The sequence below is a fragment of the Lissotriton helveticus genome, chromosome 3_1 (assembly GCF_964261635.1).
Source record: "Lissotriton helveticus chromosome 3_1, aLisHel1.1, whole genome shotgun sequence".
NCBI lineage: Eukaryota > Metazoa > Chordata > Amphibia > Caudata > Salamandridae > Lissotriton > Lissotriton helveticus.
Window position 1 is genome coordinate 613725888 of NC_136061.1, and position 22812 is coordinate 613748699.

Sequence of the window (22812 nt, forward strand, 5' to 3'; positions counted from 1 at the left end):
GCATGACCAGCTGGAACTCTGCCCTAATTGTGCAACTTGAGTATGACGTGTAATTGACGTGTATTGGGAGGAGAGCTGACTTTCGGCCTAGCAGAGAAATCTCCTGTGTCAGGGCGACTTGAGCACGTCTGGTACAGCTGATATCTAGAGTCAGGGGATGTTTTATCTGAAGCAAAGGTTGTTCATCACTAGAAATAAAGAAAAAGCATATATTCCTCCGTTCATTGCATGGGGGCTGAGACAGAGAGTTAGGCCCTATCTGTCGCGGACGGGTTCTGTTTACTTTTCCTCACCGGGCAGGGATGCCACTCTGTACTGAAAACAGATAACTGTTATTCATAACACTGTCTTGGCAGGCTTCTTGCTGACGTGACTGCAGTTTTCAGTGTGCCAGGAGTCATGAAAACAATATTTCAGAAAGTTGTGTCAGGCTCAACCACAAAATAAAAGGTTCAGTACGATATTTATTTTAAAAGTGCACAATGCAAAATGCAAAAACATGGGCCTTCATGTTAGCTTAATGTTTGGGAGACTTGATGACTTGATGACTTGCAGGACATGTTTGCAGAGGCCTAGTGATTCAGGCCACTACGAGAAATATGCATGGGTGACATGCACATGTCTGTAACATAGGGTGTATGTAGTGGACATTTTGGTCAGGCAAAATATCATTTTCCTCATTCCCTCCTTGTCTCCTACATAACCCTTTAGGATACATCTATATTCATGAGACCGTATAGCTAATCATACAGAATCATTTCTTCATCTTTATCCTTTGTACATGTGGATGGGGAACGCAAGCAGTTGCACACAGGCCGCAAATCGCCAGGCCACACTGCAGACAGAGATAGTATCATGGCAGACTGCTCCTGGGTCAAGTTCGCCAGGGCAGATGCAGTCACATTCACTACTGCTTCAAGGGTTCTTGTTAACTTGCGTATTAGTTGAGTTTGTCTAACATGTTCTAGTTGTGAATCTCTGTGATAATGGGATGGGGCCAAGGAAACAGGTGGCAATAGGAATGCTATATAACAAGTCCCACCCCAGTCTAAGGGCAGATGTACATAAGCTGTCTGACCGCAAATGAAATAGGTATGGCGTGACGTTATGAAAGAAGAAAGTCCTTCTGAGAGTGAAGTTCCTTGTAAATAGCTCCTTGTAAATATGGTTTATGAAGAGCATGTCATTATTATAACTTGTTGAGTTTCTTGTAAATATGGCTTGTGAATAGCGCCATGTGGATATGGTTTGTGCAGAGTATGTTGACATTACGTTAGGCAGGAGAGAGCTGGATCTCTTTCAAGTGTTTGGAGAAAACATTTTGAAGATGTGCGTACGTGTTATGTGATAACGTGGAGAGATGAGTTCATGACTTTCCCATGTACAGCAGTCATTGGGGAAAGATTGTGCTTCAGCTGCCAAAGAGTTGATATCTTGTATTGAGAAGGCAGTATTTGTTTTAACATGCTGTTTAACAAGGTGTTGAGGGATTTTGGCGTTGTTTGGCGTTTGCCGGGGGCGTGTTTTTGAGCGGAAATTCGTACCCGTTCCAGTGGAGGGATTTGGTTGCTTTTTGGTGAGGATTTAGGGCATTGCTTGGACTACTGTGATGCCAAATTTGAAAAGGATCTGAGCTGTGGAAGTGGTGGAAAAAGCATGTTTTGTGCAGAGGTGCGATTTGCCATGTTATCCAATGGGCGTTTTTTCCGAAAATTCGAGAAATTATTTCGGCAGAACTCCCTTTGTTTTCTGATAAGGGGGTAGTTGGCCACATACCCAGCAATCAGTTGCATTGCTGGTCTGGTGAGAATGGTGTAACATTTGAATAAAAGTATTGTTACGCAAGGCAAGTCGATATGACAATTCATGAGGTGGCAATACACTAAATGTATGCTCTATGGTACTGTTACTGGAAGAGTATATATGTGAAGAAATGGGAAAGAAAACATGTAGCAATAAACTGACACAGCTTATAACAATGCACAGAATAAAAAGAATGATCAAGGTAACAATACATCTACTGCGTAATATCTTGCAGTATTTTTCCTTTTTATCTCTCTTCTTGCTATTCTCATATGTGATCTTATACATGTCAGAAACTAGTCTAACCGATTCACCACCGGGTGGGCTTAAACAATTAAACTACGTCTGACTTACTAGATCTTAGCTTGGACCTATACTCTTGCTGAGGGGTCTTTTCAAGCAAAGGCGGCACAAAGTCTGTATTGTCATTAAAGTCAATGTTCTTTGCAAATGTTCCACATTGTCCAAAATACCACTTAACGTGATGGGCACGGATCCAGCCCTTGCGTCCCTCCACTTTCAGCGCGGTCCTCGTGGTAAGAAGCACCAATTTCGGGGTCTTCCAGCGCGGCTCGAGGGGGCTGGAACGATCAAAATTCCGGATGCACACAAAGTCCCCAGGGACTATGGCGTGTTCCTTGACCTGGGTGTTGTCAGGGAAGGCGGCAGCAACCTGTGAACGACAAGAGAGTAGTGCAGACATCAAGGAAGCCAGGTAATCTGTCAGCATGTTACTGTCAACATCAGTTATCTTTCTGGGCATAGGCGTACCCCACATATTTGGCGGTCTACCGAAAACCACTTCATACGGAGATAGGCCTGTTCTGGAATGTGCTACCATACGCATGTAAAAGAGGGCAACCGGCAAGGCTACCATCCAATCCACGCCTTTTTCTGCACAGACCTTTGCTAATTTTGTCTTGAGGGTCTGATTATGTCTTTCTACAAGGCCTGCTGCTTCTGGGTGTCGGACACAATGGAACTTCCATGTATAACCTAACAGAAGAGACACTTGTTTCATTAATTCAGAAGAGAATGGCTGGCCGTTGTCTGAATAGATCACCCGAGGTAATCCATACCTGGGGAAGTACTCGCGCACTAACTGTCTGGCTGTTGTTACAGCAGTATAATCTGGAACTGGATAAGCTTCTGTCCATCTAGATAGTGCACACACTACTACCAAGACATACTTGTAACCTCTACATCTGTCCATTTGGATATAATCCATCTGGAGAACCTCAAAAGGGTGGTCAGGAGGAAGAAATCCGCCTTGTTCCACCGGGATGCCTTTACCTGGATTGAACTGGCAACAGATCATACATGTTCGCACTTTCTGTTTCGCTGCGGCACGCAGGTGCTTGTTAAACCAGATATTCTGTAAGCTGTCTAACATTGCTTTTTCTCCTAAGTGTGCTGGACTATGGGCTGTATTTATGATTACTTGTACCATGGAATCTGGGAGAAACCATGAGCTTTTTCCCTTAGTCATCCAACCTTGGTCAGTCTGGACCCCTTCTTGTTCAGTCCATTTCTTTATCTCATCTGTGGTGGCATGTGTCTGTATGTCAAGTACATCTTGTGTGGGATCCCTGACTGTCATACTTGTTGTCAGTAATGGTACCTCTGTCCTTGTCGTGTCTGTTGGTGTCTGGGCTGTAAGTTTAGCTGTCCGGTCTGCCAGGTCATTACCCTGGGAAATGGTGTCTGTAACTTTGGTGTGAGCTTTGCACTTCAGGATAGAAATGGCTGTAGGCAAATGTATGGCTTCTAACAGGGCCTGAATAAGCTGGCCGTGCTGGATCTTGGTCCCATGGGAGGTCAGGAAACCTCTCTCCCTCCATAGTACCCCGAAATCATGAACAACGCAAAAGGCATATTGTGAATCAGTATAAATGTTTACTTTCAAGTGCTTAGCTCTTATGCAGGCTTGTGTCAGAGCGATGAGCTCTGCTGCTTGTGCTGACAATGTGTCTATTTTCTGTGTCTCTATGACCTCTGTAGCAGTGGTCACAGCATAGGCTGCTACTAACTCTCCTGCACTCGTTCTCATGCATGATCCATCTACATAGAGCGTTAAGTCTGGTTCTGAAAGTGCAATATCTGTAAGGTCTTGTCTTGGTTTCGTCACTATATTCATTAGTTCCACAAAGTCATGTGGTGGTGCATTTACTGTACTTGAGGGCAAAAGTGTTGCAGGATTCAGAATGTTACAACGTCTGATCTCTATGTGTGGCTGGAATAATGTCAGTTCATATCCTGTCAGTCTTGCTACAGTCAAGTGTTGTGTCTGTGTTCTGTTTAAGAGAACCTCCACTGCATGTGGAACCTGTACTGTCAGAGGGTGGCCCAATACTATTGAATCACTTTGTCTTATGGCTAGGGCTGTTGCTGCAACTGATTTCAGGCATGATGGCAGAGCCTGGGCCACTGGATCTAGGGTACTAGAAAAATAAGCGCAAGGCTTGTGTTTTCCTGCTTGATCTTGTGTGAGAACAGATAACGCTGTTCCTTCTCTTTCAGTTACAAAAAGCATAAAAGGTTTGCTGTAACATGGAGTCGCTAAAACTGGCGCTTGACATAAAGCTCTTTTTAATTCCTCAAATGCCAAGGTGTGTTCTTGTGTCCAAGGGAGGACAGTCCCCCCTGCCTCCTGTGTAGTTAACTGTATGAGTGGTTTGGCTAGAAAGGCATACTGGGGAATCCATTGCCTACAGTATGAAGTGAGGCCAATAAAGGCACGTACTTCCTTTTGTGTCTTGGGCTGTGAAAGGTTAGCAATGAGCTGTATACGTGCTTGTGTTAGCTGTCTCCCCTCTTTGGAAAGCAAGTGTCCAGGATACACCACTTGCTTTTCACAGAATTGCAACTTCGAAGGGGACACTTTGTGTCCCTTATCTGCCAGAAAATGTAATACTGTCAGTGATGCATTTTCGCATTTTATTTCTGAACGTGCTGTAATTAGGATGTCATCTACGTACTGGAGTAGGGCAGTGTCAGTAGGCATGTGAACACTGTCTAGCTGTCTTTTTAATGCTTGACTGTAAATACTAGGGCTTTCTGTAAAACCTTGTGGAGCTCTTGTAAAGACAAAGCTACGACCTTTTAATGAAAATCCGAACAGGTACTGGCTGTCGGGATGGATGGGAACACTAAAGAAAGCATTTTTCAAATCGATAACAGTAAAGTAAGTAGCCTCTGAATCAATAGCAGTCAATAATGAAGAAATGTCTGGCACCACTGGATATTGTGGTACTACACATTTGTTCAATTCTCGCAGGTCAATAATCAATCGGTACACTGGCAGTACACTAGGATCAGATCTTTTAAGGATAGGAATGACAGGCGAGTTACATACATTTGAGACTGTCTCTACCACTACTCCTCGTGCAATAAGTTCGTCAACTAATTTCAATAAGGCTGTTTCGGCGTCAGGTGGTAACTTGTATTGTCTAATACGTGGAAGTACCACTCCTGCTTTGAGTGTGACATGGTGCGGCGTTATGTCCATGTAACCTACGTCAGTCGGTCCTTGTGCCCATAGTGTCTGTGGCACATTCTTGAGTCTGTGGTCAAAATCAGTCAGTACATAATGTCCCTTAAAGTCACGTAAGAACAGGCGTACTCCTTCTGGAGAACAGCAGAGAACTGCTCCTAGGTCTTTTAATGTCTTCATACCAAGTAAGTTTTCTGGACATGACTTAGTAAGTAGCAAGTCAGTGGTACGTGACAGTGGACCAACCCCATGGGAAACTGGTTTTGATACTTCATTAACAATAGGCTTTCCTGAAAATCCCAGGGAAACATTCTGTGAGCCTGAGAGAGGTGCCCCTGGAACCTCGTCATGACTGATGGTAGTTCTGCTCGCCCTTGTGTCAATCAGAAACTTTCGATCCTGACCTAGAACACGACTATGTACATACGGACCCTCTTGATCTACAGGAACCTCAATAAGGGGCAAGCCTACTTCCCTCTCGAGGCTGTTTCATGAGAACTGTTGATATTCTGGATAGTCAGTTTGTGTGTACTGATACATTTGTGGTGTGGCATGAACAGGCGGTGGTGGAGGAAAATTCGCTACTGTCTGTTGCGTGTTCTGTTGCGTGTTATTCTGTCTAGGAGTGTACTGTCGCTCTTTTGTCTTGCCTGTAGCAATGTTGTGTTTCAGGACAGTGCAGTCCTTTACAAAGTGACCTGGTTGTTTGCAATAATTGCAGTTCCCTTTAACTGGTGTCGTGTTATGTTTGTTTGAAGTCGCCGGTACCGTCTGGGCAACCAGCACCTTCATTTTTGTCTCTTTCATGCGTCTCTTTTCATGATCCTGCTCTTCCCTAATCCTATTCTGATGATACTGTAGCATCTGTAACATTTGTGAAGGGCTGTTTGCTTGCCAAGTACTCTCAACCTTCAGTACTCTATTCTTGATCTGGGGTAAGGAATTCTCTACTAATTTGCTCACAAAAAGATGTGGAAATGACTCGCTACCTGGCTTAAGGCCACTATTAATAGTAAAGCATTTCTCAAATCTAGAAAAAAAAAATAACTTGTGTCCTCGTCTTGCTTTTGTTTACATGCTGAAATAGCATCCCAATCTTCCTTTTTAGTAATCAATAATCTTGGCAAAACTTGTATCAGAAATTCAGGTAGTTCTCTAGCTCTTTCTCCAAGACCAACTCCTGGGGCCCTGCCCTTCTCTTCTGTTTCCAATGCATCCCAACTTAACTTTTTCTCACCGACTTCCCAGTCTTTTTCCTTAAGCTTTTCATAAATCCCTGCAGGTAACAGTACTTTTAATAGCTTCAGAATGTCAGCGTATGTATAATCTCCTATGCGGAGGATGTCTTTTAATTCACGGTGAAATCCCCCTGGGTCTTTATCATGACAAGGCAACATCTTTTTCATTTCAAGAATCTCTAATTTCGTTAAGGGGGTGTAAACATACACCCGTTGTAACTCATTGGCCGCATTCTTGACGGGATGAACCTCTCGTAGGGGGTTCTGTCTGTCTATGTGTACGTTATGTCTGTCATGGTGTTAGACTGGAGGCATGCATGTGGTCAGAGAATCTATGTACTTATGTCGTTGATCCAGGATTACATTAATTAATTCAGTACCTAAACCTGTCCATCTATCTAGTAAAATGTCGTCTAGTAATTTATGCAAGTGACCAGGATCAGAATGCTGACTTTCATACAACGTTATCAAGTGTTGGACCATGTAAATACCAGCCAAACGCTGTTCGTTCGGTGGAAGGCTTAAGAAAGTCTGAGCCACTATATCACTGCTATATATATTGGCATTGGACACCCACTGGGTGGCTGACCGGGCCAACTCTTTTTCGTGTTGTGTGGGAGGTCTCTCACTCCCTATCCATTGTTTCAGTGCTTTTTCAGTAGCCTGGAATAATGCTTCAAGGGAATACCTTTCTTTTATAGCTGGCCCTTGTTTACGGTAATCAAGGCACTTGGGTCTGTCAAACTGTCGCGCTTTTCCTACATAATTAATCTTGCCTTTCGGATCCTGACGATCCTCAACCTCTTCCGCTGATGACTCGCCCTTCTCGTCAGACTCTTTTCTGTGCCTTTCTATTATTTCCTTTCGTATTTTCTTGTACATGGCATCTATCTGTCCCTGTTTCTCATGTCTACCGGCATCTATGTGATCCATTCTATCAAACCTGGCTTTACATCTCCGTCTCCTTCGTCTTGTTCCCTGATCAGGCAGTTAATAATAAAACGTAAGATATGATTCTTAACCCCTACCTTTCTTTGTGCTTGTGCTATACTATCTGGCCCCTCCCCCGTTCTAATAAAACGATACATGCTATCTAGGTGATCTTTCATGTCTGGTAATGTCTCTAGATATGCAACAGCTTGTCTTAGTCTACGTGAAATCACGACCATTGAACCCTTTCCTGGTTCTGGATCATATACACAAAATGGAATGGCTGCATCTACAGTAGGCACCCCTCCCACTGCCCCGGGACCTACGTCATCTTTTACGGGCTGCTGCTGAAGTTGCTGGAGCTGATCTGCTGGTGGGGGTGGAGGAAACCTGCATTAACGTAGTCTGGAAGGGACTCGTCTAGATACGAGGAAATGAACGCATCTGATGCTGTCGGCTTTATTCTATGTACTCTATATGGTACAGGTGGTGGCGTTCGCGGCCTACTGGATCTTTCTGAGGTGGTCACTTTAGCTAGTTCTTCTGACAGAACGGGATAAATACCATTAACAACGGCGTTTCTTTCCCTATCAGTCTGTTCTGTTTTGACACGTTCCCCCTCCTCCCGCAGTTCCTTTTCTCTGGCTTTTTCCCCAGCTTGTCTAGTTCTATCTGCTTTATTCAATTCTTTCTCTGTTCTCCTATGTGACTCTTTGCGCCACAATTCGATGGCATCTTTCTGAGAGGGTCTTGACTTCCTTTTCCATAGCGCTTCCTCCACCCTCATAATACATTCAGGATCCCATGTTCCCGAGATTGGCCATCTATACTTTTCCTCCAGGTCCTTTGTATAGTTTACCCATAAATCTAAAAACAAAATGGCGTCTAATCCATGCTTATTATACATATAATGACCAGGTGTGTCTCTAGGCGGGATGTTAACTGACTCTTCTAGTATACCTTTTCTGGTCCCTATCTGACGTAACTTTGAAAACAGTGGCATGTTTGAAACCAATATTCACAAAAACAGACTGAAACAATCAACAATCATTCACACACAAACAAATATTAAACACTAAAACAGTTATAACCTAAACTGATACAGAGAGCTAAACATGTACTTGAAAAACTTTATGCACTGAAATACAGTACAACCATACCGGTCTCAAAAATGAGACACGTCTTTACCGTTCCCACGTTTACCATGGGCCCGTCTTGAAACTTGATGCATTCCCCATAGTGGTACTCACCGGGAAGCAGGACTTGAAACTTGAAGGCCTCGAACTTCTACGCATGCGCCTTGGAACAGGTGGACCTCTGGAGACCTCGGACCTTGCTCTCTCACGGGCTGGGCTCTGGTTTGAGACGATCCGCGTTCCTCACCGCCTCACATGGATGCCTGGTCGCAGTCCGTCCTCCTCCTGGGCCTGAGGGAGTAGCGGGAAATCCCAATGGCGTGTACACTTTAAAGTCCGTCACGGCTGTGGAAGGGGGCAAAGACTAGACCTACAAACTCCGGCGAGTGGGGAAAGGGACATGTTCCTATTCGGGCGCCAATTAATGTGGTAAATAAAATATTACCCTGGCAGAATTTCTAGGCATTAACAAAGTATCATGCATCAAATGAGAGACAGGATCCGTGGTGTCCAAGTTAAAATGGGCTCTATTCCAATAACTCGAGTCAAAGGGAGAATATGTTCCATCACCACTGAGGTTCAGGAAGAGTAATCTAACATTTAATAACAATGAACAGAATATATACATTTTACTCCTTGTACATAGGGAGGAGCGCTCCAGGCAGAGCAAGAAAGAAAGAGATAAGAGCATGTGGGCGTGTATGAGGGTGTACACTTGATGAGTCATAGGTAGGTGATAGGTAGGTGTCATAGGTGGGTGGGTACTTAGAGGAGGAGTATGCATGACCAGCTGGAACTCTGCCCTAATTGTGCAACTTGAGTATGACGTGTAATTGACGTGTATTGGGAGGAGAGCTGACTTTCGGCCTAGCAGAGAAATCTCCTGTGTCAGGGCGACTTGAGCACGTCTGGTACAGCTGATATCTAGAGTCAGGGGATGTTTCATCTGAAGCAAAGGTTGTTCATCACTAGAAATAAAGAAAAAGCATATATTCCTCCGTTCATTGCAATGGGGCTGAGACAGAGAGTTAGGCCCTATCTGTCGCGGACGGGTTCTGTTTACTTTTCCTCACCGGGCAGGGATGCCACTCTGTACTGAAAACAGATAACTGTTATTCATAACACTGTCTTGGCAGGCTTCTTGCTGACGTGACTGCAGTTTTCAGTGTGCCAGGAGTCATGAAAACAATATTTCAGAAAGTGGTTTCAGGCTCAACCACAAAATAAAAGGTTCAGTACGATATTTATTTTAAAAGTGCACAATGCAAAATGCAAAAACATGGGCCTTCATGTTAGCTTAATGTTTGGGAGACTTGATGACTTGATGACTTGCAGGACATGTTTGCAGAGGCCTAGTGATTCAGGCCACTACGAGAAATATGCATGGGTGACATGCACATGTATGTAACATAGGGTGTATGTAGTGGACATTTTGGTCAGGCAAAATATCATTTTCCTCAGGCCCTTCTTCTCTAATATCGCCCAGAAGACCCTATCAAACGCTTTCTCGGTGTCTAATAATAACAATGCCATAGGGTCTCCTTGGATTTTGGCCACATCAAATAAAGTGATTACCCGGTGAATGTGGTCGGTGGTACCCATTCCAGGAATAAAGCTGTGTTGTACGGGTGCGACAATTTGTTTTATACCTTGGATAGCCTTGAGGCTAAGATTTTAGCAAAAACCTTGGTATAAGAATTAATTAACGTAATAGGCCGATATGATCCTAGCTGATTCACCGTTTTTCCCTTTTTGGGAAATTCTACCATCCTAGTCGAAGCCCTGAATCAGGAAGAGGACTGCCCCTCTGAACGGCCAAAAATACCTCCAGCATGAATTTATGAAGGGTGGTAGCAAAAACTTTATAACATTTCCCTGGAATAAAATCTGTCCCCACGGCTTTTCTAGATGCTAATCCCGATGCTGTAGCTTTAAGTTCTTCTATCGATATGGATACATCTAAAAGCTCCTGATCCTCCCTGCCCAACCTATCCATAGCCACATGATCTAAATATGTCTCTATCCCTTCTGGATCTGCCTTCTCCTCAGCATACAATTTCTGATAATATCTTCGAAAAGTGGAGCGTAACCACCCTGCTTCGGAGATTGGGCCAAGCTCAGGGTCTTGGATTCATCTAATGTCGCCGTAAGTTGCCTGCTGTCTAGTAGTGAGAGCTAAGGTATGCCCCACCGTTTCATTCAGTTCATACATTTTGTTTTTCCATAAAGTATATTTTTTGGCCGCTTTTTTAGCCGAGATGATCCCAATAGCTGTTTTAGCCAATATAACCCAAAGCTGGGCCACCTCAATGTCAAGTCCCGTAGTAACAACCTCTACCAGACCTGCTAGAGCCTGTGATAAGCCCTGATAGAGTCCCTGCAATTGGTGCTTCTCTTTCTTCTGTCTATTCCAACTATATATCACAGTTTCTCCATGAATCCGTGCTTTAAAGGTATCCCATACTACTTTAATGGGAGCAGTCCATACATGTTCAGTCATAAATAATGGAATCCACTTTCTCATATATAAAGTATAATCTTCATCCAACAACAGGGCCCTTTCAAATGACCATCATCCCTTGGATTGCGAAGTAGCATGACTATCTAGTTCTAATACTAAGGGATTGTGGACAGACATCACCAGGGGATATTTAAATATGCGAGAGGCTGAGATCAACCTGCTGGAAATAAAAAAATAATCTTACGCCCTTGATACATTGCAGCACTTGTCATAAAGGCATCCCTTTAGAGATTAATATTAAAATCCCCACACACAACTAAAGGAAGGGGCCACCCAAAAGTTCGACACCGATCCAGTCCAATAGTGCTGAATCATCAATGAAGGGGCCATATGTAGAACAAAGTTTAAAAACCCCTCCATCGTGAGTGCATTCTACAATGACCCATCTTCCGAATGTATCCGCCCTGGATCTAGTAAATCGGATCTTGCCTTTGCGAGTGAATGCCACTAAACCGATAAGGGTGCTTTCCAGAGCCCAGGAGATAACTTGGTAACCTGTGAATTCCAATAAATATTTCTGGGATCCCTCAACGTGTGTTTCCTACATACAAAGTATATCAGCTTTTAAATACTGCACATCAACATTAACCCTCTGCCTCTTCCGAAAACTATTTAAGCCACAGATATTGATTGAGGTTATTCTTAAACTAGTAATCTTTTATTATAAAATAATCTAGCCTGAACATTACCAGCCACCATCTCAACCCGCCACTGTGCCTGGATTCCCCACCCCCAACAACCCCCCCACCCCCTACCTCCCCAATCCAGCCCCCCTCCCACTACCCCAGCCCTTGCCATGACCAAAGGGTCACTTTTGACCCTGAAGATGGTGCTACCCCGTGAGCTGCCCCTGCTTCCCCCGCCCACATCCCCAAACCACTCAGCCCCTGTCAAAGCCCAAGAAAGAAGAGAAATAGAGAGAAAAAAAGGAAGGGAGAAGCCCCTTCCACAGAAAGCCTGGATAGCCCTTCAGAGATTCCAAAAAGACATATTTTCAAAAGAAAGAAGATTGATAAGAGGAAGAAACTCTACAAACTAAGGAAATACTCCTTTTGTGCCTGAAACGAAGAAACACAGCAAAAGTATATTTTATCAGCCCAGTCCAGTCTCGTTAGAGATTTCTTTCAGATATTCTTGTGCCTTGACCACTGAGAGAAAAGTCTGAGTATTTCCTTTGAAGATCACCTTGAGAAGGGCCGGATCCTGTAGGAATACTTGACATCCAGCCATTGGAAGGAAGAAAATAGCTGCCAGAGTCTCCACCTCCTCTCGACTGTCACATGGTAAAAGTCTGGATGGACAAAAAGTATGCCCCTCATATGATCTCTATGCTTCCAGCCTTGCCTTGTCAAAAATCGCAAGCCTTAAAAGGAAATTACTGAAATAAACCAGGATGGCTCTCTGTTGTTTTGGCTGTTGAGGGGGATTTTTCTTGAGAGTCAGGGGGAACCGGTGAACCCTTTGCACCTCGGATTCCCAATCCCATTGGTCAAGCTCTGGAAAGGCACCCTTAAATAGCTCAAGCATAAAGTGTCTGATGTCGCTTCCCTCTGCATTTTCAGCGAGGCCGAGAAACCGTAAGTTGTTTCTTTGTTGCAATATCTCAAAATACTCCAGCTTCCACATCACATCTACAAGCTCAGTTTTGATAGATTTTGCCTTTTCTCTACTGTTGCCACCACCGCCTCTGCTGCCTCCCTCCGCTCATCCACTAAGGTGACCCGCTCTGCCATCTCGGAACAAATTTTGGTAACTTTCCGCACACTGCCTTGTATTTTCTTTATGGCTAGATGCACTCACTTGTGTCAATAATACTTTGATTTCATTAAAATCATAAAAGGGTGAGACAAGCCACCGAGGTACATAGGCATCAAGCAATCATTTGGTTAAAAACAAAGAAGTAAAAACGCAACAAAATTCATATACTGAAGGAGCGGTCAACTGATTAAATAGGAAATGTATAAAAAAGTAAGTGTACAAGGCACATATTCAGGTCAGTTCTCTTTTTTCTCTAACTCTTTGGCCGCAATGTTCCAAAGTTTTATGGCTCTGCAGGACAGTTAGACACAAAAGCCTCCAAGGCATTTTATAACTGCCGCTCTGCAAGTCCTTATTTGTTCTCTCCTTAATATTTCCCGAAGGACAGCTTTCAGTATACCTAGTAGTGAAGGACAGATACATAGAAGATGTAATAGTCACTCGTCACCTTGTCCACAGAGGCGACACTCCTTTGTCATTCACGTCTGTTTCCATTTTGTGGTGAGATCTTTCGTAGGGAATGTCCCCAGCCTTAATAGCCTCAGATTTCGCTTTTTTTGGTGTGAAAAGTGTTCGGACAAGTATGGTTGGGGTTTCAGCGTTTTATAAGATTGTATCACGGCCTATGCATGTTGTTTTTCTGCAAAGGCTGTTTTGTCCAGTGACAGTGAGATCCGCTTGGTTGCTTTATTCACTATGTTTTTTAAATCTGGAGTCGGTAGTAATTGTAAGCCAGGCCTCTTCTAACTGTAGTGCCAAAAGTGATTCTTTTAAAACTGTAAAAATAGATTTGCTTAGCCTGGATTGATTTTCAATCTCCTGCCAACAATAATGGGCTACGGTATTATCTTCTGCTGCCCTCATCGTCCAATAATATTTACCCAGGGCTCCTTGTCTTGCTGGTTTATGATTTTTTAAGCCGCATTCTAATCGTATTTGTGCCTGTAAAATGTGTAGTGGAATTAGAAACAAATTCTTGAGGAGGCTCGATTGAGTCCTTTGTGTTCAACATTTCCGACTATATGATATGGATGGCAAAAACTTTGCTGCGATTACCTTAAGCAGATGACTTGTTGAACAGCCTTTGAGCTTTTTCTGTAGAATTTTGAATGCAAAAAGCAATTGTTTGGCTTTTGTTTTTCCTTGATCCAGGTGTTGCTTAAAATTGAGGTTGCGATCTAATTGGAACTCCAGATATTTATACGAATCCACCTGGGACAGTGGTTTCTCATTTAACTTCCAGATGAATTTGATTTTTTACTTTTTTTAATGACATTTGGAGAAGCACATGACCTTCGTTTTTTGATGATTGATTATTAATAGAGCAAAGGTGGTATATGCGCCTAGTTGGAAAATCAATCGCTGCAGGTCTATGGGTGTTTGAGAAAGGAGGACAATATCATCCGCATATTGGAGATGTGTTATTGGTGTTTTACCCAGTTTTGGTGGGTCAGCTTGATTTGGGCGAAGATTCTTCTCTAGGCCAGCTGTATAGATGTTAAATAAACAGAGGGCCAGCACACACACCTGTTTTAGTCCATTGCTTGTTGGAATTTTGTTTGTTATACTACGCGCCCGTCTTTTTTCCTTATTTGAACCCATGTTTGTGAGTAGAGATTGATGATTGCCTCCAGGAGTTTGGTTGGGGCTCCCCAGCTTTTTATTTTGGCCCATAGCTTAGCTCTCAGTACTTTATCAAATGCTGCTTAGAGGTCTACAAAGCACGCATACAGAGTGCTTGATTTTACGCAGGCTTGATTGGCTAAAATAATGACTGCAGGTATGTTTGTGAGGGTACCCATCCCTGCCTGGAATCCTGTTCATGTATTTGGTATAAGGTTTGTTTGACTGACCCAGTCCTCTAAGTCTGCCAACAGATTTGATGCATACATTTTCGCCTCAACATCAATGAGTGCTATCGATCTAATATTGGAAGGATTGGAGCGTGCACCCGATTGGTATATTTGGTGTAGGATGCTTCCTCGCTAGGAGTAAGGAGTAGGGAACCGTGCTGGTCTCTAAAATGTGGGTGAACAGAGGGGTGAGGCAGCCAGACCAAAATAACGGATCTTGTTGGAATAATGTGTTTGGCAAGCTGATAGGCCCTGGTGCTCCATCAGATCTTAATTTTTTAAATAATTTTCAATACCTGCTCTTATGAAATCCGCGGGGAGAGTTCCTGTAATTGTAACCTGTTTGTCTCATGGACTGCTGGTTCACTGTTGTCCTCCTTCCCTGTCGGTTTTCCAGGATTAGTGATGTCATGCTCACCTGGAAGTGGGATTGCGTTGTATGTGACTTCAATATGGACTCTCCATGTGTCCTCCATTATGTCCGAGTTGTGGTGACGGCTCTTGCTCTTGTGAAATCCGCGGGTAGAGTTCCTGTAATTCTAACCTGTTTGTCTCATGGACTGCTGGTTCACTGTTGTCCTCCTTTTCCAGGATTAGTGATGTCACACTCACCTGGAAGTGGGATTGCGTTGTATGTGACTTCAATATGGATTCTCCATGTGTCCTCCATTATGTCCGAGTTGTGGTGACGGTTCTTGCCGTTTGATGAAAGGTTGACCGTTTCCCAGAAAAGGTTTGAGTTTCTTTGTTTGCTGGAGTGGAGAAGTTTCGCCCAAAATTGTTCTTTATACTCTTGCTTGGCCACCTTGATGTCCTTTTTTAGATTTTTTTTATTCTTGCTATTGACGTGAGGACCTCCTGTGTGGGTTCTGGCCCCGAGTTTGCAGTAATCTTAGATGTTTATTCAATTGTTTTTTTTTGTCCTGAAGTTATTAGTGTACCAAGCTGCAACTGTTGGTCTACCCGCTTTGTGACCATTGCCCAGTCCGGAGAATCTTTTATTTAGTTCACAGATAAATGTCTCCCAGGCCTTTATATGCAGTGGTTCGACTTCAAATACCTCCAATAATCTGGTGCATGTCACCATGATGTCACCTATGCTGTCCTTTTTCCAGGTGAGGCGTTTTAAGTTATAGAATTGAGTTGACAGAGACATCGCACTGTCTTGTCCAGATCTTTCTGTGGTTGTGAGCAATGTGAAAGTTTGAGGACGATGGTCGCTTTCTGGCCTTTCTTTTATTTGGAAGTTAAGATAAGATAAGAGGAAGAAGGTATGGTCCGTTAATCTGTAGTCAATAATTGAATCTGTTTTGTGTGTTACTCTTGTGAATGCTTCAGGGCTGTCTATACTGCCCTTGTCAATTGAGCCAGCACATTGAAAGGTCATCCAGACGAGCCGCACATCTCTTGCCATGTGTATCACGTTGTTTTATGGCCTGTGTACAGCCTGATGTATTTTTTTCTGCCCTGTAGTAGGTTCATATTAAAGTCTCCAGTCAATATTGTGTTGGCTTGTGAATAGATGAGTTTTAATGCTGCTAGTGTTGCAATTATTTGCTCGATTCTTGGCCCCTTTTGTTTAACCGCTGGGAGGATGTAAATGTTCAATATCAACTGACTGGTAAAGGGCGAAATGTCTAGTTTAATGCATAGCATCCAAGAGGAGCTAAGATCTATAACAGAAACTTTCCATAAGATGTCTGTCGAGATAAAAATAGAAAGGCCGCCTTTTGCTCTCCCATACTTTGTGTCTCTCTTGAGCGGGTTCAAATATTCCTTGTAGCCTACTATTGATGAGTTATTTGTTTGCCATGTTTTTGAAGGAGAAGTATGTCATACTGTAGAATAAATTCCACAAAGTGAGCTTCTTCTAGTTTTGTGCTTAGGTCATTCACATTCCAGGAGCAGATCTTACATCCCTGGATCAGTTTTATGTCCTTGCTTGGTTTTAATCATGCCATTCTATAGTTGGTTGTAGAAGTAGTTGTCTGTCAGGTGCCGGAGTACTTGTCTACTTCGGGATGAGTGAAGGTGATGGTGATTTTCCTTGCAGTTTGGCCTTTGCCATTTTTTTATACTAAGTTTATCCGGTCCTTTAGTGCCTTGTAGGATGCCCTCTGTCTGGTTGTCTTGTTGTAGCGGGCTAGCGTAACAGGAGTAATTGGTGTTTTTTAGCTCGATACCCCATTTAGATAATGTCTCCTTCTGCCGCCAGATCTGTTCGACAAAGGAATTATTGGACCATGTTGCTGTTGTCATTTCTTGTCCGATAAAGTTGAGATTAGGTTTGAACTCTACATTTTCGCTGGTATTGATGTGGCTCAGGGAAGGAAGAGCTAATTGCCTCCCGAGCAGTGTATATTTTTTGATTTGATGTTACACCTCTCTTCTCGGGCGGTTGGCTTTGTAATAGTGGCCTCCTGAGGGCAAAATGTGCTGACTTTAGCTGTTTTGCCCCATACTGTTGGTGTGGTATTCGTTGTTTGAGTAGCCTGAGTTATTGAATTATTTTTCTCTCACCCATCAGAGGACTTGAATATGCTGTATATTTTTGTTAATGGAGATTTTTCCCTTTCATGTTGATATTTGCTGTTTGAGGCAATGGACGAGTTTGTGAGTGGAATAGCATTCTCCTCGGTGCATGCTGCATCCGTAATAGTTTGTTTAGTGTTGTCTTTGCCTTTGGTCTTATCATTCTCAGTCAGTGCAATAGTTATGTTTGGCCCCTGTCCAATTGGTTTGCTTTTCCTAGCTTTTCTCAAGTGTTTTCTCTCCTTCTTGGTTAACAAGGTTGTCGCTTGGTTTTGGCTTGCTGATAATTGGGAACGTTGGTCAATGGACGATGTATCTAGTGCACCTATATTGCCGGATCGCTTGGTGTTTTAAGTGTAGATGAACTTGCTTGTGCTGGGACATTATGGATCCCTTTTTCTCTTGAGTTTTACCCCGTGGGGGTCTTAGGGCATTCCTAATCTTCTCTCCTTAATACTTCTTTTTCTTGGTCAATTGTCATTTTGGTCTTGGATGGGGCATCCCTGATTTCCCCCAATAGTTCTGACATTAGGGTTGGAATCACTGCTAATTTGTCGATTATTTGGGTGCAGTGGCACATTTGATATGTTGTTTCGCGGTCTTGCTGGACCTTCGTGATCATCTCGTTAAAAATTTGCAACTTTTGTTCCACCCCCTGGACGTGAATTGCTAGGATATTTAGGAGCTCTACTTGAGTGTCTACCATGTCTGTGTGATAGATCATTGCCTTTCCAATGGTATCCATAGAGTTTAGCAAGTGGAGTCAAATTGAGGATGTTGGTGAGCTAATTGGTTCTTCTGACTGTGGACAAGCTGATTGTTCCAGTTGGGATAGATAGTCCGGAGAACCCAGGATCCTGCTTGGTTGTTCATTTTTTTGTAAAGGTGTCATGGTGAGAGTTGCTTTGGTTTTTTAAAGTTTGGTTTGCCTACAGTTGCTTAGTTGGTAGTGCGGTGATTCCTGACCGGGTTGGTGTACCATTTCTAGTGAAGGGAATGATAGGTTGAGAATATCTTGCTCGTGAGCACTGCCTTTGGCAAACCCCGGCTGATCTGGGAGTGATAAGGCTGCCAAGAACGTGTGTGTATCTCCAAAATGGCTGAGGATGTTTTTTTTCTACTGGTGTGTTGGATCATCCTCCGTTTTTTAAATTAATGTTTGCTGTTGCTGTGTATCTGAAGGGGGCGAGTGACTGTGAATTAATGCCTCAATGACTTGGTGGTTATGTCTTTCGCAGATTTCCGGAGAGTGAGGGACTTTAGTTGTTAATGGCTCCTGAGTTGTTAATTGCGAGCCTAAGGCTTCTCTATTTAAGGCATGAGGAGCATCTGACCCCATATCCTCATATCCTTTCCTTTTATTATTACAACTGTCATGAGGGAAGTCCTGGTTATGTTCGCTTTGAAAGTCTATGGTGTTGCTACTTGATTTGATGTCTTTTGGGACCGTGGGATCCCTGTAGTCCTGGTTTTTATCAGTGGAGATTTTACTGCATACTTTTAAGAAGTCTGTAATCAGCGCCTGCTTCTGCTTTTTGGGCATGAGTTATGCCTGGCAGATGCTGACGATGCAACTTTTTTGTTTCCAACACAGTCGGCATGTGGGGCGGACTCTGTGACAGTTTTTAGGGCAGTTGTGATAATTGTTGCAGTTACTGTAGTTGAAAGTTCATGCTCAAGCGGCTCTTCTTTTTTTAAGTGTCTCTGAGGAATTCAGTGCCTCCGACTTTGTTCCGGGTAATTTGATTGTATGATCCACACCCAAAGGACCCTCCTTTTCCTTTTTGGATTTTGCTTGAGTTTTTTTGCTTTTTTATCTCCCTCCACCTCTCGTTCTCCCTAACCTCATGCCAGATTAGTTATCGCCAACCTAATGAGTTATGGACACAAGTGGAGCCCCGCTAATGCCCTGAAGGCGTCAAAGCCATGGTCTAATTGTGCTAGGCATCTAGTGCAGGAGCCACTATTTGGCGAGATAATGGGTCCAAAAAAAAGTGCAGGAGAGTGACAAGGGGGCACGGTGTTAGCGGGCTGGCGTCCGGGGAGCAAGCAGGACTCTCTGGGTTGTTTTCCCGCTGGCTGCACTCGGCCTAGCCGGGCCACCTCCACAGGACCACTAAGGGAGCACACTCACTACAGCCACCTTCTAATGGAGGCCACACTTGCCGCTTACATTTACGACGCCCAGGGGGGACCACAGTCCTCCGGTACCAATCCCTCTGCCTCGTGAGCCAAAAGTTGAGACCGTGGCTTAGGTTTAGGCTGATACGAGAGATTAAGAGAGATGCCGCACTCTAGATCCGCATCCCCTTGATCTGCGCAGGCTGCCAGTGACAGAAACCGTGGCAAAAAACTGCGAGCTGTGGGCCGCTGGTGGGTTACGGGCGGGTTACTGGTTGCCGGTCGAGTCCTCTCCTCCCAACTCACTCGACTCGTCTCATCTCGCTACCTCTCTTGTGCTCAACCCTTGCCTCAGACTGCATCTGTTACAGCATAGAGAAAATTGTGTCCATTGTGGGTGCAGGATTTGTGTCTGGTGGTGGGCTCCCCTGTGGTGTACCCAATCTCTCGCCCTCTACATCGCTATAAATCTGGCGAGTTGTCGAATAGTCCCATTTCAATTGTTTGGAAATGCCTAGCTCAGGTTCAGAATCCTTCTCCCTCCTCCTTGATCTCTCACTATGACGTTTTGAAAGAGTGAGACACTTTTGCGCTGAAGGTACACAGACAGCACAGGTGGCGCCCCCTAAAGCTACGCCCGCTCCTTTGGTGGTTTGGCTGTTTTTGCGCCACCGGAGGGCTCCATGGCGGTCTGAGCCGAGGTAAGGTACGGCAGTTGTTATCGGAGAGAAACACTGCTCTCCAGGCGGTCCTGCCCTATACCAGCAGTCTGAAGGCATAGCCAAAGTGTCGACAGAGATGCACACCAGCATGCTCGATGAAAGAGGTGAGTTCGAGCATTGGCACTGGCGGCTTGGGACGGGGGTGAGGAAGCAGCAACTGCGTAGAGCTAAGTGGCAGCCATCTTGTCCAAACAATGCAGCTCTGCTGTTGTATTCCGCTTCAGGGGTCCGTATACATGTTTTCCAGATATATGTCCTTATATAGGCACAATTCGGATTGCCCTTATATAGGCATAAGATCCCAGTCCTTATTTAGGCATTAGCCATGCTATCCAAATACAGGCATGGTCACCTACATCCGTCCACCCCAACGTCACAACGAGTTCTTAGCAACCAGACACTTAAGCTGTTGGGAGTTTCCCTAGCCCAGGATTATTGATTTCTCCAAGAGCTCATTTATCATGCATAAACCGCTATTCCCCAAGGGTTCATTCCTGACGTCTTCCTTTGCCCGACTTTACGTCAATGCTAACATTGTGGAGAAGTGTGGCTCACTGGTTAGAGGAGGTAGACCTGGAAGCAGAGGTCAGCCCGGGACCAGGGTTCAATTCCCGGCTCGGCGGGGTCTTGAGTCCTAAAATGTCCATGGACTCGACAAATGTCACTCCGGTGCCTACTCGATTCACGGGTTCACACTCTGCGACTCTGGGCAATAGCTTGCTTAATCTCCACAACGGCCCCTCGCGGTGGGATGCCTGGCTTTCACCTTGCGGATACCCTGCCGGGGTTATCTCACAGGGGAATACCAGGACGGGTTCCCTAAGCAAGCGCTTAGAAACCGCTCGGTGATTTGCGCTATATAAATTCCTGTACATTTACATTTAACATTCCCAGCCACCTGCCAGGTATAAATATACCTTCCCTTGCAATGGCGAGTACGGCAAGTAAGAAGGAGACCTCGACTTTCGAGGAGCCCGTGTCCCAGCCTGACGCACTGACAAGACGCTGTCGTCCCTGCTCACATAGAATCCAGCTTCCAGTGTTCTACCTTCGCGGGGTGTCAGAGTTCGAGACCCGGAAAGATATTCCAACCTCTGTCATTTTCAGGGTATGAAGCTGATTAGAACCTAGAGGGACTCTTAGCATACAAACTTAGCATAGCTAAATTATAGCATACCATACTGTAGAATACAGCACCTACTTCTTACCTTGTCCTACACTTAGGTACACTGGGGTAGAACTAGGTAGATGACGCATCGTATGAGTACTCGCATTTTAGCCCATGTTATTTATGTATATGAATATATGTGTCATAGCTCAAAGATGATGCTAGCGCAGTATTATTTCTTCCTAATGCTTACGCTGTACATAATATATCTTGCATACTGTCTTTTGATTGTAACAGCACATATCTCTTACATAAGAAATAAGACTGTTCAATAAATCCTTTTTATTGAAACGCCCGTCTACTCTCTCTGTGTAACTCTACAGAAATTAAGCATGCACGATTAGCTGAGTGAAACTGTTATCTATTGTTTCCACGATTCTGAGAGTGTTCCGATTCTAAAGGGAAAAAAGTTGTCATGTTTATGCAGTTGCCAGAAACTAATCCCTTCTTGTTTACAAGGAGTTTCTAGTGGCCTCTGCCCAACACCCGCTCCATCCACAAACACGCCGTCGAACTCTGGGACCTCCTTGACACCACAGCGCCGGACGTCGCCTTCCTCACGGAAACCTGGATGAACGCCTCCTCAGCCCCCGACATCGCCATTACCATCCCGGACGGCTACAAGATCATCCGGAGGGACCGCGCTAACCAAGCTGGAGGTGGCGTCGCCATTGTCCACAGAAACACCGTCCGCATCACGACCAACACCGAAGACTCCCTCACTGCCGCCGAACACCTTCACTTCCAGATACACACCAACCCCAAGACCACCCTCAGAGGTACCCTCATCTACAGACCCCCGGGACCACGCACACTCTTCAGCGAAGCCATCGCAGACTTCATCAGCCCGCTCGCTCTCGCCTCCTCCGACTACATCCTCCCAGGGGACCTCAACTTCCACCTGGAGAACAACAAGGACAACAACACCATCTCCCTGCTAGACAACCTCGCCAACCTCGGGCTCAAGCAACTGGTCAACACCCCCACTCACTGCGCCGGCCACACGCTCGACCCCGTATTTTCCTCCAGCAACCACATCTCCTTCAACCACGCCATCGAACTTCACTGGACCGATCACAGCTGCGTCCACTTCAACTTCAGGAAATCAACGACCCACCACCGCCTGCAACAAGCCCCCCGAAGATGCTGGAACAAGATCACCACCGACCAGCTTACAACTTCCCTGAGCCAAAACCCACCCACCATCACTACGGACCCCAACGAAGCAGCCCGCAACCTCACACAGTGGATCACTGACTGCACCGATGCCCTGGCATCACTGAAGATCCCCCTAGCAACCTCGACAGCAAGAAAGCCTCATGGTTCACCAACGATCTCAAAGACTCCAAGAAATCCTGCCGTGCCCTCGAGAAAGCCTGGCGCCTCGACCAATCAGCAAAAAATATGACATCCCTCAAGAACGCCATCCGCAAACACTACCAGCTGATCCGCACCACCAAAAGATCATTGGTCAGAGAACGGCTGGACAACAAAGCCCACAACAGCAAGGAACTCTTCAGCATCGTGAAAGAGCTCT